The following is a 14,824-nucleotide window of genomic DNA, read 5'->3' as shown; positions in this document are numbered from 1 at the left end:
ACTCTGATGATTTGCAGTTCATACACAAAGCTTCTGGGCTGACAATCTTCTGGCTTTGGTACAATTTGCATCACATTTGTAATTGTATTACCTGGACAGTTTTAACCTCATTAAGGATTCACAGGTAAAAAGCAGATGCTGAATCAAATCTAATAAAGCAATATCTGCTTTAAAGAGGGTACACTAAGCAGAAGCTAATTCAACACCTTCTCTCTTTTTCGTTTGTAAAGAGGATATTCATAATTTCACTCAGGAAAATAAATATATGTCAACCAAGGTAAGGTTTATTTGAACTACAGAGCAAAAAAATAAAGTGTGGTTTGGGATGTTTGAGTTCATGCTGCATTAAAGCATGGCTATTTAAAAAGAAATTATTCCAAGAACACATCAGCTTTACCTTGTGGCTAATATATATATAAATGGCTTTAAAAAAAATTACTCAAATTGTAATATTTCCTCTCCCTCCAGTAAATATAAGAGCTTAGCATTAAATCTATGCTAAAAAAAATAAAATCTTACATATTCTAGGGACCAAAAGTACAGCCAAACTAGGCCCTTGCAGCCAAGTTTGCTGCTTTGCTTTTGGCACAAGTACAAATGAAATACTCCAGAAGACAGATATGTTACATTCTTTCAGGTGTTTTGAGTTAATGTTTATGGAACTCAAGAATTTCTATTAAAAAACCCCATCTTCAGCAAATTCATAACCTTTAGTTGGGAAACATGAAGGGAAAGTTTCCATAAGACAGAGCATACTCTCCTTTAAAAACCTTTGATAGAAACTGTAAAATATATTATACATATTGTATATAATACCTTCAATTTTATATTTTTTTTTAAACAGAGATCCTGTTTCTGAAAAGAAGTAGAGCACACTCCATGCATAACGCTACTTTTATCAAGTGCATGGAAATGTGTGAAGGAGTACCACTATGGATTATTATGGTACTGCCCTTTGAGTCATGTCAAGGGAGTAAAATTGATAATAAAGGATCTTCTTTTGGGATCAGGAGGGCTCCAGCTTCCTACTTGTGCTGTCACATGCATGAGCATAAAATTGAAGTTGTGTTTGTGCTCATGGCCTCAGATTATAACTTGACTGTTGATTTGAATTCCTGCAGGCCTTGTACTCTCGGGACCTGCCCTATCTCATTTGGAGGAGATCACATAATGTTTTCTGCCCTTCACAGCCTCACCATCATCTTGTAGCTAAGCCTCACAGCTGATAACCTTAAGTCTAGTTTTCACATTTAACAAATTTTCCTGTAGATCAATCAGTAAAAAAATTGAGCTACAGGATAGCTCAATACCTAGGATGTTCAATACAGATGTTCAATACCTAGGATGGAGCTAAATATATTAAGCATTAACCATTTATTTGTCAACTTTCAACGACATATTTTTTAATAGTTGCCTAGACTTGTCTCCTTTTAATAAATACAGCAAAATGGCATCTTCATATCCTGTTCAAGGTATTGTACTCTGTAACTGCTGCATACCCACCATTACAGCATCCAGACTCACAGTTTCCAAATCAAATCTATAAACATCATGGTAGCACTGGAAAATCTTTCTAAGCTCCCTCCAAAAGCCTACCAGAGGTAAGAATCTTCCTGGTATTTAGGTAAATAGGTAAATAGGTGTATTTAGGTAAATTTAGGTCTGTTTCAAAGTTGTTTTTTTTATATGTGAAGAAAATTCTCTGTATTTCTTTTAGCCCATTCTATGTATTTTGCTTTTCTTTCTCTGCTGCAAGCAATAAACCACTTTTGTGTTCAATATATGAATAGTAGAGATTTTTTTAAAGCCTATCATTTTACAAGGTTTTTCTAAAGCTTGTAAAATATGAATGATCTGTGCAATGGCTCCATACATTAAAATGCAATTCGGGCATACCAGTTCTCCATCTTTCCCTTTATTCATTACTTAAAGGGCTAGGAACCATCCTGGGATGCCTTGCACTAGGAGGGAAAGTACATAACTAATTTCCGAACTGCTCTGTTTACTTTGCATACCTTGTGGGCAGAAGTTGGCAAGAAAGGACTGGAAGCTGTTTGCTTTGAAATTATCACCCCATTTACAAGATTCAAGAGCAAAGTCTTTTCAACTGAGGTAAGAGGGAAAAGGAAATGAATCTATGCATGGTTAATGCTTCAGGAGAGTGCTAGCAGTGCAGTGGAGGTCATCAGCTGAGAAAGAAAACCAACAAACACAAAAAAGCTTCCTCACGAAGTGCATATGAACAAGATATTTAGAGCACCCAGAGAGAATAAGGACACTAGTCAGATCTATGTAAAAGGGTTGTATTTAGCTTAAAACCACCTCACACTATTTGAAATGAAAGAACAGCTACACAGGAGCATGGCTGCTATTGAAAGTACAAACTCAAGACCCTAACTCTGTTTTGCAAAAGCCTCTTCTTCCCTGACTAATAGGGCCACCCAGGATGGGACCGGCAGGAAGAGAAGAGAGCTACAGACACAGGCAAGGCAAGATAACACAAAGAACTTGGCAACAAAATTACTTTAAGCAGGTCTTGAATCCTCCTTTTTTTTGCTTTTTTTCCTTTTTTTTTTTTTTTTTTTTTTTTTAAATATGGGGTGGGGTGTGGGGGTTGCCTTCCAGCTTCTCAGTCCAACATTGCAAATTATCATGTGTTTGCATGGCCATGCTGTGAAACACAGCAGAGATGCAGGGAAACTTCTGAATACTTTTTTTCAAAGCTGTATAACAACCACATATAATATAGTCTAATGCTAGATCAGCTCTCCTGTCCAGTCCACAGCACAGCTCCACAAAATAGTCATGGTAGCACAACCAAGCAGGTACCGGCCAGTGATGGCAGGAACTACTTACAGCAGAGCTGCCACTGAAGATTTCATATCATTGAATGATGGTCTGTGCCCGCTGCTAACCCACTTGGAACAAAAATGCTCCCTCCTGCCAAGGCATCTCATGGATACAGAGAGCACGACGTGAAAGTGCTTTGTAGGAGGCTTTGTTCAAGCCAGGAAATCTGGGGATGCAAAGTTTGCTTTTGCATAGGGTCTTTTGGGAAAGCAACATGCGATAACTTAAGAGAATTAGCAGGTCCCCATCCTTTCTGGTCAAGAAGGAATGCTGCAGCATCTACTGACCTACTTATACTTGACAAAAATACCACCAAATTGTACTTTTCATCTACAGATTTCCCAAAATTCCCCAAAGTGAAGCAATGAATAAAAAAACCCCCACAAAAACAGCAAAACCAACACCCCCCCACCCCTCCCCCCCACCCCTCCCCCCCAAAACAAAACAAAACAAATCAAAACATACCACAAAATCACAGAGAAATTAAATTACTTGCTAAAGACAGCAACAAAACCACCATGCTGAAGTCCCCAGTCAAGAGCCCTACAGCACCCCACTGCATATAGTGGATTGCATAGATGGCAGCCTGTACACCAAACCTACACACAAAGCAGCCCCGACTTCTGGTATTCTAGGAAATATGCCAGTTTCATCTGACTGATGCCACTGAATTACTAGCATGGTATTGGAGCATCTCAGTTTGGGACAGAGATCTGTCTATCCATGCCAAGTTATTGCACATGAAAGGTCTGAGAAAACAGAAAAGTCTCTAAGAAGGAGGGAAAGGAAGCAAGTATTTAGCCATTTCTGGCCACGAGTTTAAAAATACCTTCCTTTTCCAACAAGCTAAGTAACAACATAAAATAACACTTCAGTTCTGCCTCATTCATAAGCTCCTAACTTCCAAGGTTGCTAAACCCTCTTCTGATATCAGAGTTCCCATTCAAGTATAATTCAAGTAGATTAATTAAGCCACAGACAACAGAAAACACAGTCTGCCTCTTCAAATTATCACTAGGAGAAAATAGCATTAAGAGTTTAGTTTCAAGAATGCTGTTTACATTTACTCATTTTACAGGCATCAGGATCAAAATTAAAAGAGAATAACTAATTACAACAACTGGGAAAAGCAAATAGGCATTTAAATTTGAACAGTGGCAACAAGCAAAACATTGCAAAAGTGAAGTAGAAAGTGTTACTCTGAGCAATTGAGATACTATGTTTTGATAACTTGGAGATGATTCACACCCACAAGTTGCTTAATGCCCTTTACACTACAGGTCCAGGAGATACAAAACTACGCAAAAAAATCACTATCGAATCAGACAATATCCAGGACAATTAGAAAGTAAATACATTTTCATGACAGATTATTACCATAAATTTGAGGCCGTAATATTTCAACCTAAACCCTAAAGCACATATATCCCAGGCAGATGTCTCTCATCTCAGAGCACCAAGCCAACTGCACTGCAGTGCTCTACACAAGAAACTCCTCCTTCTCAAACAAGCAGCACAACACTTTGGAAGAAGAAATGGAGGTTAAAACAAAACCCTCAGTCTAAATGAGTTCTTAGCGCACCTGAGCAGCACAAGCGTTGCTAGTGAAAGGGACTTCTTGGGGCTCAGGCTCCTGTGCAAATAGTGTCCGGGATGAAATGCCTTTTGATGTGTACTTGCTCCTGCTGGAAGAGACACAGAACAGAAGCTTCAGAGAACACATAAAACAAGGGACTAGGCAATATCCACAATCAAACATAAAGAGCTTGCTCAGGGGGTCTATGGGCATCTCAAGGCATTGCAGAAAGTTCCTCAATTTTATCTTTATAAATTCAAAAGGGGTAAGAGTAAGGATGGTGAAATCTATTGGTTTTGCATCACACTGAAGACTTTTTCAGGAACTTAAAGGCTTAAAGATGTGACATAAGCAACAGATATCAAATCATTGGGACATCAAAACATATAGGACAAATATGTAAAATTAGTTAAGATCTCAGAAAAGTTGTCATTAGTAATATCACAACACAACTGTAATGCTTCTTTTGTAGTTCAAAACTACTGGAATTATGCTCTACATTACCTAAGTGTTTTATTAGCTACCTGGAAATAAGCAAATCCTTTATGACAAAATTAAGAGATTACATGGTTTAGGTACATGAGAAACAGAACCAGAAGGCAAATCACAGAGTTAACACAATTACACTTGTCAAACTGTGCTCATTCCAACCAAAACAATCTTAACATGTCTGAATGCAGATTTATATATTCATTAACAAGGGATAGGTAAGGTTTGCAGATCAAAGGACTGTGACCTCTGAATCAAGGAAAGCGAAAGAGATGAGGTCAACACAGCCTCACAGCTAAGCATCACATTCAGAGCTTCTGCTGTTATTAGAAGGGCTAATATAGCTCCTGGGTTCAAAGATATGAGAGTGAATGGAAATAATGACTGGGGTAGCATGAAGCATGCACTAAAGAGTGACACTGAAATACTGTGCCCAGTTCCATGGCTGATGCTCAAAAAGAGATGTTGAAAATTATAGAATATGCAAAGTAGAGCAACAAAAGCAATTAGCATCGGGGGGGGGAGGGGGGAGGTGTTTTGTTAAAAAGCATCATGTACAATCAGATTTAAAGATTCAGTCCTTCTGATAAGCCACCCAGACATCTGACAGCTTACTTGATCATCTTTAAGGGGGAAAAAAAATATCAGCAACAAAAAGCCTTTAATACAGCCACAAGAAAACTTAAAAGGGATGAACAGATGCAATTCAAAAGCATAGAAGGCTCTTGTTAGAACCAAGATGAAATTCTGAAAAGGCAAAACCAAATAAGAACAACATTCTTAAAGATGGATTATTTTCCCTCAGAATTTTCAAGGTAAGATATGCTTTAGTCCCACAATTTCTTTGGCCCATGAGCAATAGCCAAGTGAGATGTTCAAACAACTGTGGGAGTTGACAACTCTGCTGACCCTAAACTCTAGATAACAATCTCAAAAAACCCCAAACAAACCCCAAAACCAAAGAGAAACCCCTCAATCAAAAAATTTAATAAAAAAACCCACAAGGGTATTGCCCTGCATTTTCATTGATGTTACTGAACAACAAATTAAATGCACAATGGACTGTGAAATGCTTGCAGATCTTCCCCCAGTTAAATGTCAAACCAAGAAGCCATCTGTTAATAAACAGAGACATCACATCTCTGGAGTTTTATCCAACCTACTAATACATAAACTCATACCACCACTTAGGACTCCGGATTGCCAAGGCAAATGAATTTTGGTTTTTCATCTCAACAGCTTGGGTAGGCAGAAGGTGACAACACCTGGACCACACAGCACATGCATAATCTGAGCCATGAAACCAGCTTTGTGGTTGCAGAGTTACTGATTCTTGAAAAACTTCTTAAAGTGCTTGCAAAGATATCTTCTGCCTGTGTAAAAGCCTTTCAGACAAAACCATTGCCATTTGACATATGTGGGGGGGGAAAAAATCCTCAAAGTCACCCACTTCAGTTTTATTTTAGGTTTATAACTTCTACCCATATAGGACATGTGCACATGAGGTGTTACTCAGTCCATGAGGGAAAAGTTCCAGTTGCTGATGATGCATGTCAAAACTGCACAGAAAAAAAAATTTCACAGCTTTTAAACTACTTAATCACACAAGACTGGAAATAGAAGTCAAAACTACTGCTTTTATTGTCCTACAATTCAACAGGCCAAACATTAAGTTCATACCAATTTGTCTCATACTGGTTAAATGAAGATAGCATGGTTAAGTTCAACACACACTGTGACAACACACAAAGGAAGGCCAAATTACTGTTCTTCTGATATATTTAAGAGAGATGTTGCATATTTTGGACTTCCAGCTGCAATGAGCATAATCAGATCCATTAATGAGAAACTAAGTAACTAATACAAGCTGAAGGAAATCATACCCCTCTACTATCAATCATTCCAAGTCTCACATATCTTCAGGAAAGAATAAGCTTTTATTTGCTTTTCAGGCCTAGTTTAAACCCCAGCAAAAGATTCCTAACTTGTCCTGATTCAGGATGGTAAACTTCACCATGTATTTCCATTGCACTCTTTTTACCAGATCAATATGGTTTATATTTTCTGCCCTCTGCTTTCTCCCTGTGGTTGAATACATTTGACCAATAACAATTTTCCTACAGGGCAAACATTGATTAAAAAACTGGTCCTTCATAAATTCTAAACAGTGATGCCAATAGGAATGTATGAGCTAGATCTTCTTTATATACAACTCTTAGACATCAGAAAGAGATACTATCTCTTCTTAAACTATCTAGAAGATAAACAAGAGCCCTGGGGAAAAAGATCTGAGGAGTTCACTCCTCAAATTTTTACATATTGAAAACAGCCAGTAGGTACAGACAGAACATTAAGCTTTCTGCATCCCTTCTCTGAGACACAGATAACATTAACAATTCCTCTAGATACAGCAAGATTAGCGTCAGGTTTATGAGAGCTTCTTCAATCCAATTCAACATGCAGACCTAATCCAGTTTAACTAGAAATATGCTAGTCAGGTCTGTTCAGCAATTAGAATGAACATACCTTGTTATAAAAAAGTAAGTTCTGGAACAATTCAGTTTAAGTGCTAAACATCTCATGGATTTTTATTTAAAATCATGTTGCCCACAGGCAGTTTCCATGTACCTAATCTGGAAGAGTGGTTCTGATGGGTCTGCTTGAAGGTCCAGCACAGAACTAGGATATCTTAGGGGCAGATTTTTTCTATGGCTTCCTGGATTATTGTAGGATTGAGAAGGCTTTTAAAATACAGACAGAAATAATGACATCTGCAACATTAAGATAACTGTGACTGTCAAATAATACCAAAGCCATTCACTGCAAATTATGTAAATCATAGAATCAGAGAAAAGTTTGGGTTGGAAAGGACCTCAAAGATCATCTCATTGCAACATCCCTGGATACCTTCCACTAGACTGATCAAAGCCCCATGCAGCCTGGCCTTGAACATGTCCAGGGATGGGGCACTCACTTCCCAGCTTCCCTGGGCAACCTGTTCCAGTGCCTCACAGCCTTCACACTAATAGGTAATCTAACCTACACTCTTTCAGTTTGAACCCATCCCTCCTTGTCTTGTCACTGCATGCTTTTGTAAATAGCCTTGCCCTATCTTTCCTGTAAGTTCCCTTCAGGTGTTGGAAGGACAGTTAGATCATCCTGAAGCCCTCTCTTTTCTGGGCAGAACACCCCTCAAACCCTCACAGCCTGTCTTCATAGGAGAGGTCCTTCAACCCACTCATCATCTTCATGGCCCTCCTCTGGACTACACCAACAGTGCCACAACCTTCTTATGTTGCTGTCAACCTGCTGGCCAGGCTTCTTTGATGCAGCCCAGAATACATCTGGGCTGCAAGTATTCATTGCTGGGTCATGTTGACTTTGATGCTAACCAACAGCCCCCAAACCTCCTCTTCGGGGCTGCTCTCAATTCATTCTCTACCAGCCTGTACTTGTCTTTGGGATTTCCTCAACCCAGGTGCAGGACCCTGCACTTGGCCTTGCTGAACTTCATGAGGTTTGCACAGGCCCACCTCTCAAGCCTGTCCAGGTTCCTCAGGATGGCATTGCTTCCTTCCAGAGTGTCACTGGCAAACTTGCTGAGGGTGCACTCAATCCCATATCCATGTCACTGACAAAGATGTTAAAAATTGCTGGTTTTAATACTGATCCCTGAGGAGCACCACTGGTTTCCACTTGGACATCATGCCATTCACTGCAACTCTTTGAGTACAACCATCCAGCCAATTCTTAACCTGCTGAGCGGTCCATCTGTCAAATCCGTATCTCTCCAGTTTAGACAACTATACCATGTGGGACAATGTCAAACTCTGCACAAGTCCAGGCAGATGACATTGGTTGCTTTTCCTTTATCCACCAACACTGTAACCCAGGTCATAGAAGGCTATCAAATTTGTCAGGCACAGTTTGCCCGTGTTGAAGCCATTTTGTCAGTCATAAGCCACCTCTTTCTTTTCCGTATGCTTTCACATAGCTCCCGGGAGGATCTGAGCTATGATCTTGCTGTGCCCAGAGGTAAGTCAGGAAGACTGATTGCCTTCACTTTTTACGTGTTTACTTGGCCTTGAACTAGTGATGCCAATTAAGAAGAAAACAAGTGGAACACTAGGAATAAGGTTTTGATTGGATAACTAACTTCTTGAAGACACAATTTGATTGAATAAATCAAAACAACTAAATTCACTTGTTCCCAGGATCACAAAGCTTTTTGACCAGGGGCATGTCGAAAGTGAAGCTACAAAGGCAGAAACTTGGAAGCTAACTACAAAGGTGGAGCAAGGTCGGAAGTGCTTCAGAAGGTGCCAGGTGGACTCTGTCCCCTGATGAGTACTGAGGCTGATGAGTCTGGGGAACTCAGCATGGTGCTAATCATCAATCCGTGCTGGCGCCAGCTCCCAGAAGCTGAATTCCAAAGAGAAACCAAGCGTCCCAACAAGCACGTGGCTGGTGACCACAGCTCTGCTGACACATTCCTGGGGGCAAACTCTGCCCCGTATTATGGTGGTGTCAGGCTGAGCAGAGCGGGGGCTGACCATCACGTTGATGCTGAGATTTTTTTCTTAACTGTTAGTAACATTTATTAAGCACAGACACTTTTAGACATTACAACAACAAGCAAGTCTTCCCTCAACCACCTGAGATGGAAACTCCAAAAGATCCCAAAGTTATATATTTCCAGAGATTCAACTGCAGAGACAGAAGCAGAAATACTTGATTTCAACAGATAACTAAATTACTATCTGCCTAAAGAAAGTAAGCCCCAGGTCCACAAGATCCTCTGGACAGCTTTTCAGTCTCTCTGGTTGCTCCAGGACTTGGGTAAGTATGTGTCCTCTCCCTCCTCCATCCATCCATCCTCTGCTGCCTCCTGGGGCAAGGACTCCATGGCCTCTTTTGGTAGCCAGGTTTGAGCAGTTTTATAGACAGTTAGAAAGCTTTTTGTACCATTAAGCCACTGATGGTTAAATAAAATGTCTATTTTCAACTCCTTATTTCTACATGTTTGATCAATTGAAAAGTAAGAGGCTAAACCACTTACTATACAAATACTGGTTTTTGTTACAACAGACACTCTCTCAATCACTTACTCAGGCTATGTGATTTTATTTTATTTTATTTTCAACAAGGATTAACTGCCCAGTGTCAAATCCAAGTTAGACTCATACTTAAACAAAACACTTTAAGTAATACTCCACTAATCCTAGCTACCCCCTGGCCTTACTACAGCTAATAATACTCTTTTTCTTGTTTGTTTGAATTCTTTTTCCCCCTAGTATTAGCCATTTAAATAGACCCTCCACTATAAGCTGAGCTTTACAATTTCCTATGGTGCATAAGAAAAGCCAAAATAAATATCCACTACTGAGTTGAACAAAAAGGTAAAAGTGAAGAAGTAGGAGGAATACCACACTGAGGTTGTTTGTTTACTTAATTTCATCATAATTATTTAGACTCTCATCTCACTAATAGCTGTGCAGGTGCTAACTTTACTTCAAGAAGGACCTAGAGTTTTTGTTTGCATAAATCAAGTACATTTAATCAAGTGCACATTAGCTCATCAACATATTGGATCTGATGAGAAATTGCATAAGTGACAATGCCAAGCTATTTCGGTGAATATTCATGATATCTCTGCGGAACAGGCTGACTGGAGGAGAGTGAGAACAAAATGACAGTAAAAGAACAGTAGCAATTACTTTTCTAGCAGTTAATGTTGCCATTAACTGCTTGCTGGCAAGAGCTTAAAGTTGCAAACCCCAATTTAAGCTTGTTACCTTAATTTTACAATTGTAATTCAATGTTCTGAATGTGACACAAGTGTAACAAATATCTTCATTCAGTGCTTCATACAATAAATAATTTAAAAAATTTAAAATTATAGCCATTACAAAAATACAAACACTTGGTATTACATCTTCATAAAAATAAACAAATGTGCAAATCTTTTTCTCAAACCTGAGCCAGAATCCAAACCTATTTGCAACAATTAAGTGGGACTTTTTCATTCTCAATAGGCATTCATAAAGAGGTCTCCCTTCAAAATGTAATTTGTTCTTAGTGATCTTCTGCATGCAAGGCAAAGAACTCCCAGTTTTGTAAAGCTATACAAAGCCTTTATCCAACTTCCAACATCATCTGTAGAAAATTCAGGCAGAGTAATGCTGCGCCCTTAGTGAGGATATTTTACATAACAAGTCTTCAAGTCAGATGAACAAAGTAAGACTTAGATAAAAGAACAAAAAAACTTGGATCACTTTCTGATTCCTAGAATGGATGAAGGAGGAGAGGAAGACAGGGCTGTTCAAACACACCATCTACTACATCCTTCTGAAGCCCAGAACCTTTTGTGCTGCTGACCAACCTACCAAGAAGGTCACACAGCCTCTCCTTGTGCAGAGCTGTCTCCCCACTACCACTGCTCATCAAGTTCTGGTACGAGGTAGTTCACTGGACTCACCAGTGAAATCTGCCATTTCAGAAGAATTTAGATGCATATGGACTATGATTCACAACTGCAGCTCAATTCAGGTGACCCAAACTATTTGCTTTGTCCCTCTGTCACAACAGAGAGATATACAGGAGATTCATGCTATCAGACTTCACAACATCACACACTAATACAAAGAGCCAAAAAATACAGTTTACATTCATGTCTGTCTGTAAACTTTGGCAGATTCAAAGTTCAATAGGAAATAACCCTGAATGGCAGAGTAACCTCTGGCAAAGGGACAGGATGAACAGGTGAATGCATCAGCTTCTGGAGCATAAGTCAGAGTCGCAAGTGTATTTATTTACTATATTTACTAATATAAATATATATATATATTTATTTACTATATATATGTGCTATACTTCCCATGCCATGACAATCCAAGAGTATCAAAGAAGCCTGGCTATCAATACTGTTGTAACAGACTATCATGAGAATCCAAAGCTCATTGCACATTTTGGGGGTTCAGGTTACTACAAAATACAGTATCAAATTTTGATGGGTTGACCCTAGCTTCTTACAATAACCTCAGATGACTTAAACAGCTTTTGGTACCAGAAGCCACCATTCAAATTCTTTTCCCAAACACTGACACCATTCAGTTTCTGTATTTGTTTAAGTCATATATTTAAAGAAAGACTATTTTCTACTTCACAGGCAATCAGACTAGGCTTTAGATCCACAAGTATTCTAGGTAAGGAGGACAAACCATGCTAGGCTTGGAAGTAGACTTCCTTCCTCCCTCCCTTTTGTTTTGGCTGGAGCCATGTTCTATTCCGGTATATCCATTGTAGGCAGCAGCCCCCGTACCCAAGTGTGCTGGATCTGTCTCACAACTTGAGAGGCAGGCAGGGCATTAAGCATCAGCCCAACATGCATGTATAATCTCACTCCCCGGCAAATAGCGAACAGGTCTTCCAACTGATTTGCCTATAACATAGTACACAACCCTGCTCCTGCAAGACCAGTTGCATGTTTCAAGCTTTGGGGGAGGAAAAAAAAAATAAAAAAGAAAAAAAGAAAAAAAGGAAAAAAAAAATTATTTTTCCAGCCCAAATTTAGAGTTGACGTCTTCTGAAAACAACTGTAAAGAAAACTGAAGTCAATCCTAGGTACATACCAGCAGCCTATTACTTACCAACCTTTGCTTCCTCCTAGATTCCATTGTAATGAGAACATAAACAGTAAAATAAGCATATATCTCCCCTGAATGAATTACCTATTCAGAGTTCCCTCTGGTGTTCAATAAGCTCATCATCACATTCAAGGTAACAGCCCTCGTTACAAAAGCGTAAGTTCCCTCACGAGCAAGTTATCATTTGATGAGGGGTTCAGCCATAGGGGCAGGACCATAGCGTTGTAACTCGTGGACAAAAGCAATGCTATTTTCCATCCGATTTCAGAGAGGCGATAAACTTGCGCTTCCTCCTTTGTATATTCAACCGAGTGTCTGGTTAACCCCAAAAGGACCCAAACTGCTAAAGATCCTTCTGCCTCCCGGTGTCACCAAGACCGACGAAGTCTCGGAGATGGAAAAGTCACAAATTACAGGTACAGCCCATCTGAACGCGGCACGCAAAGATGTTCTGCACCTCCCAAATAACTATGCCTTGAGTCACAAGCCTTTCTTTCCAGCCTCGCACTCCCATTCGTCTGCACAGAACATGAGCAAAGTACAGTGTATCTAATTAACAGTTTGGAAAGAAAGTTTAAAGCTGCCTCTGCAAAGAGACAGAACACGCTTGCAGGAAAATCCCAAACGAGTTCCCGAGTCGGCGGTGCGCAGGCGGAGCGCGGGGTGGGCGCCGGGCCAGTGTCAGCCGCGGCACCGGGGCTGCTGACCCCGGCCGCTCCGGGGTTGCGAAACTCCCAGGAAGAGCAGCCAGCCTCCATCGAGCGGGGCGGAGGGAGCTCGCCGGACACCGGCGCTCCCCGGCTGCCGGTCGGGAGGAGCCGACTCCCCGCGCCTCCCCCACCTCCCCGCCCTGCACGGCGGCTGAGAAAGGCGCTCCGAGTCCAGAGCCGCCGCCCGGGAGCCCCTTAACCAAAACCATCTGGTCATGGGGAGGGCGGTAGAAAGCCCCCTCCGACCCGGCCATCGCCGCCTACCCCCGGCCCTGGCTCCGCAGCCGAGAAGGAGAAAAGCTGCTCTACCCACAACTCAGCAGCTCCCGAGCTGGGGGAGACAGGGGGAAGTCGCCGTGGAATCCGCCTTCCCCCCTCCCCTCGGCGCCCCATCCCGCGGCGCGCGGCGGCAGGGCTGGGGCTGCGTTACCTTCAACAGGTGCAGGCGCCGGCGGGAGGGAGCCCGCGGGCACGGACCGTCCGAGTTGCCCGAGCGGGAGCGGCGGCCCCGGCAGCCCGGGGTGGGTGGCGGTGGGCTGGACAGAGGCGCTACGGCAGCCCCCGGCGGCCGCCCATGCTCCCGGCGGGCCCCGCCGCCGCCGCCACCGCAGCCGGAGTCAGCGCGAAGGCGGCAGCGGCTGCGGCCACCTCCGAGAGGAAGGACGAGAGCGGCGGGGAGCGAGGGAGGGGGAGGCAGAGAGCGAGAGGAGAGAGAAACCGCCCCAAGAGAAATAATCATCACATGGCGGTCACGATCCGCCGCCGCCCCCCGACAGCCAGAGCCTACGCTTGGGAGCCGGGGAAAAGCTGCGAGGAGGGGACACACCTGTAGGCGCAGCACATATCCGCTGTGAGCACAATGCGAGACAGGAAACTGAAAAAACAGCCCAGGGAAGGAGAGAGGCTCCCGTTCGTCCCTCCTTCCCTCCCTCCCTTTCTCCCTCCCTCCCTCTGTCCGTCCGCCTCCTCCTCCTCTCTCCACCCCCTGCCCCCGGTCAGGATCCGCTTGCAGCGCTGTCTCATGCAGGGGGATCCAGGCAGAGGGCTGGGAGGCGGCAGGAGCCGTACTTTCTCTCCGTTTTCCTTTCCCTGTCTCCGCTTTGTTCTGCCCGCCAGCCAGGCAGAGCCGGCTCGGCGGAGCGGGGCCGCCCGTGGAGCCGAGCGCTCCCGGAGAACCGGGGGCGCCCCGAGCCCCGCCCGGGGGCCTGGGGCCGGCCCGGGGGCGGCAGCTCCAGCGCTGGGGGCGCCGAGCCCCAGCCGCCCCTGGGCCCTTGGGGTGAACAGCGGGGAGCGGCGGGAGCTGCCGGGAACTGGCTCTGGGCAGCCTCTGCCCGTGGCCGGGGTCGGCGCTCGGCCTCCGTGGCGCTCTCCAGCGGGGCGGCGGGACCGCTGGGAAAGGGTTTGCCTGCCGATCTGTACCTTACGGCCTTGGGGTACCTGTCGTATCCCGGTGGTATTCTGGGGAAGCTCCTGAACATGAAGGAACAGTGTAATTCCCGCCCCTTATCCCCTGAGCAGAGTCTCTGAGCGCCCAGAGGCTGCCTCTCTTCTTG

General features: G+C 43.0%; 1 protein-coding gene across 2 annotated transcripts in view; it reads right to left on the bottom strand.

Annotated features, from left to right (window-relative positions):
• LOC131572816 (plexin-B2-like) overlaps positions 1 to 14,181 on the bottom strand; it is a 255,163-nt gene extending 240,982 nt beyond the window's left edge. The window contains exons 1-2 of one of the 2 annotated variants that reach the window (XM_058826193.1): positions 14,098 to 14,181; positions 4,433 to 4,535 (exon numbers count right to left, since the gene is read on the bottom strand). The gene's annotated coding sequence lies outside the window, so the exon portion shown is untranslated. Of the gene's footprint in view, positions 1 to 4,432; positions 4,536 to 13,701; positions 14,075 to 14,097 lie in introns of those variants that run through there. The other variant, XM_058826194.1, reaches the window with a different exon arrangement.
• Between the last annotated feature and the right edge of the window lie 643 nt (positions 14,182 to 14,824).

Source organism: Poecile atricapillus, chromosome Z (assembly GCF_030490865.1).
Source record: "Poecile atricapillus isolate bPoeAtr1 chromosome Z, bPoeAtr1.hap1, whole genome shotgun sequence".
In the NCBI taxonomy this organism is placed as follows: Eukaryota; Metazoa; Chordata; class Aves; order Passeriformes; family Paridae; genus Poecile; species Poecile atricapillus.
This window is presented reverse-complemented; position numbering and strand designations above follow the sequence as displayed.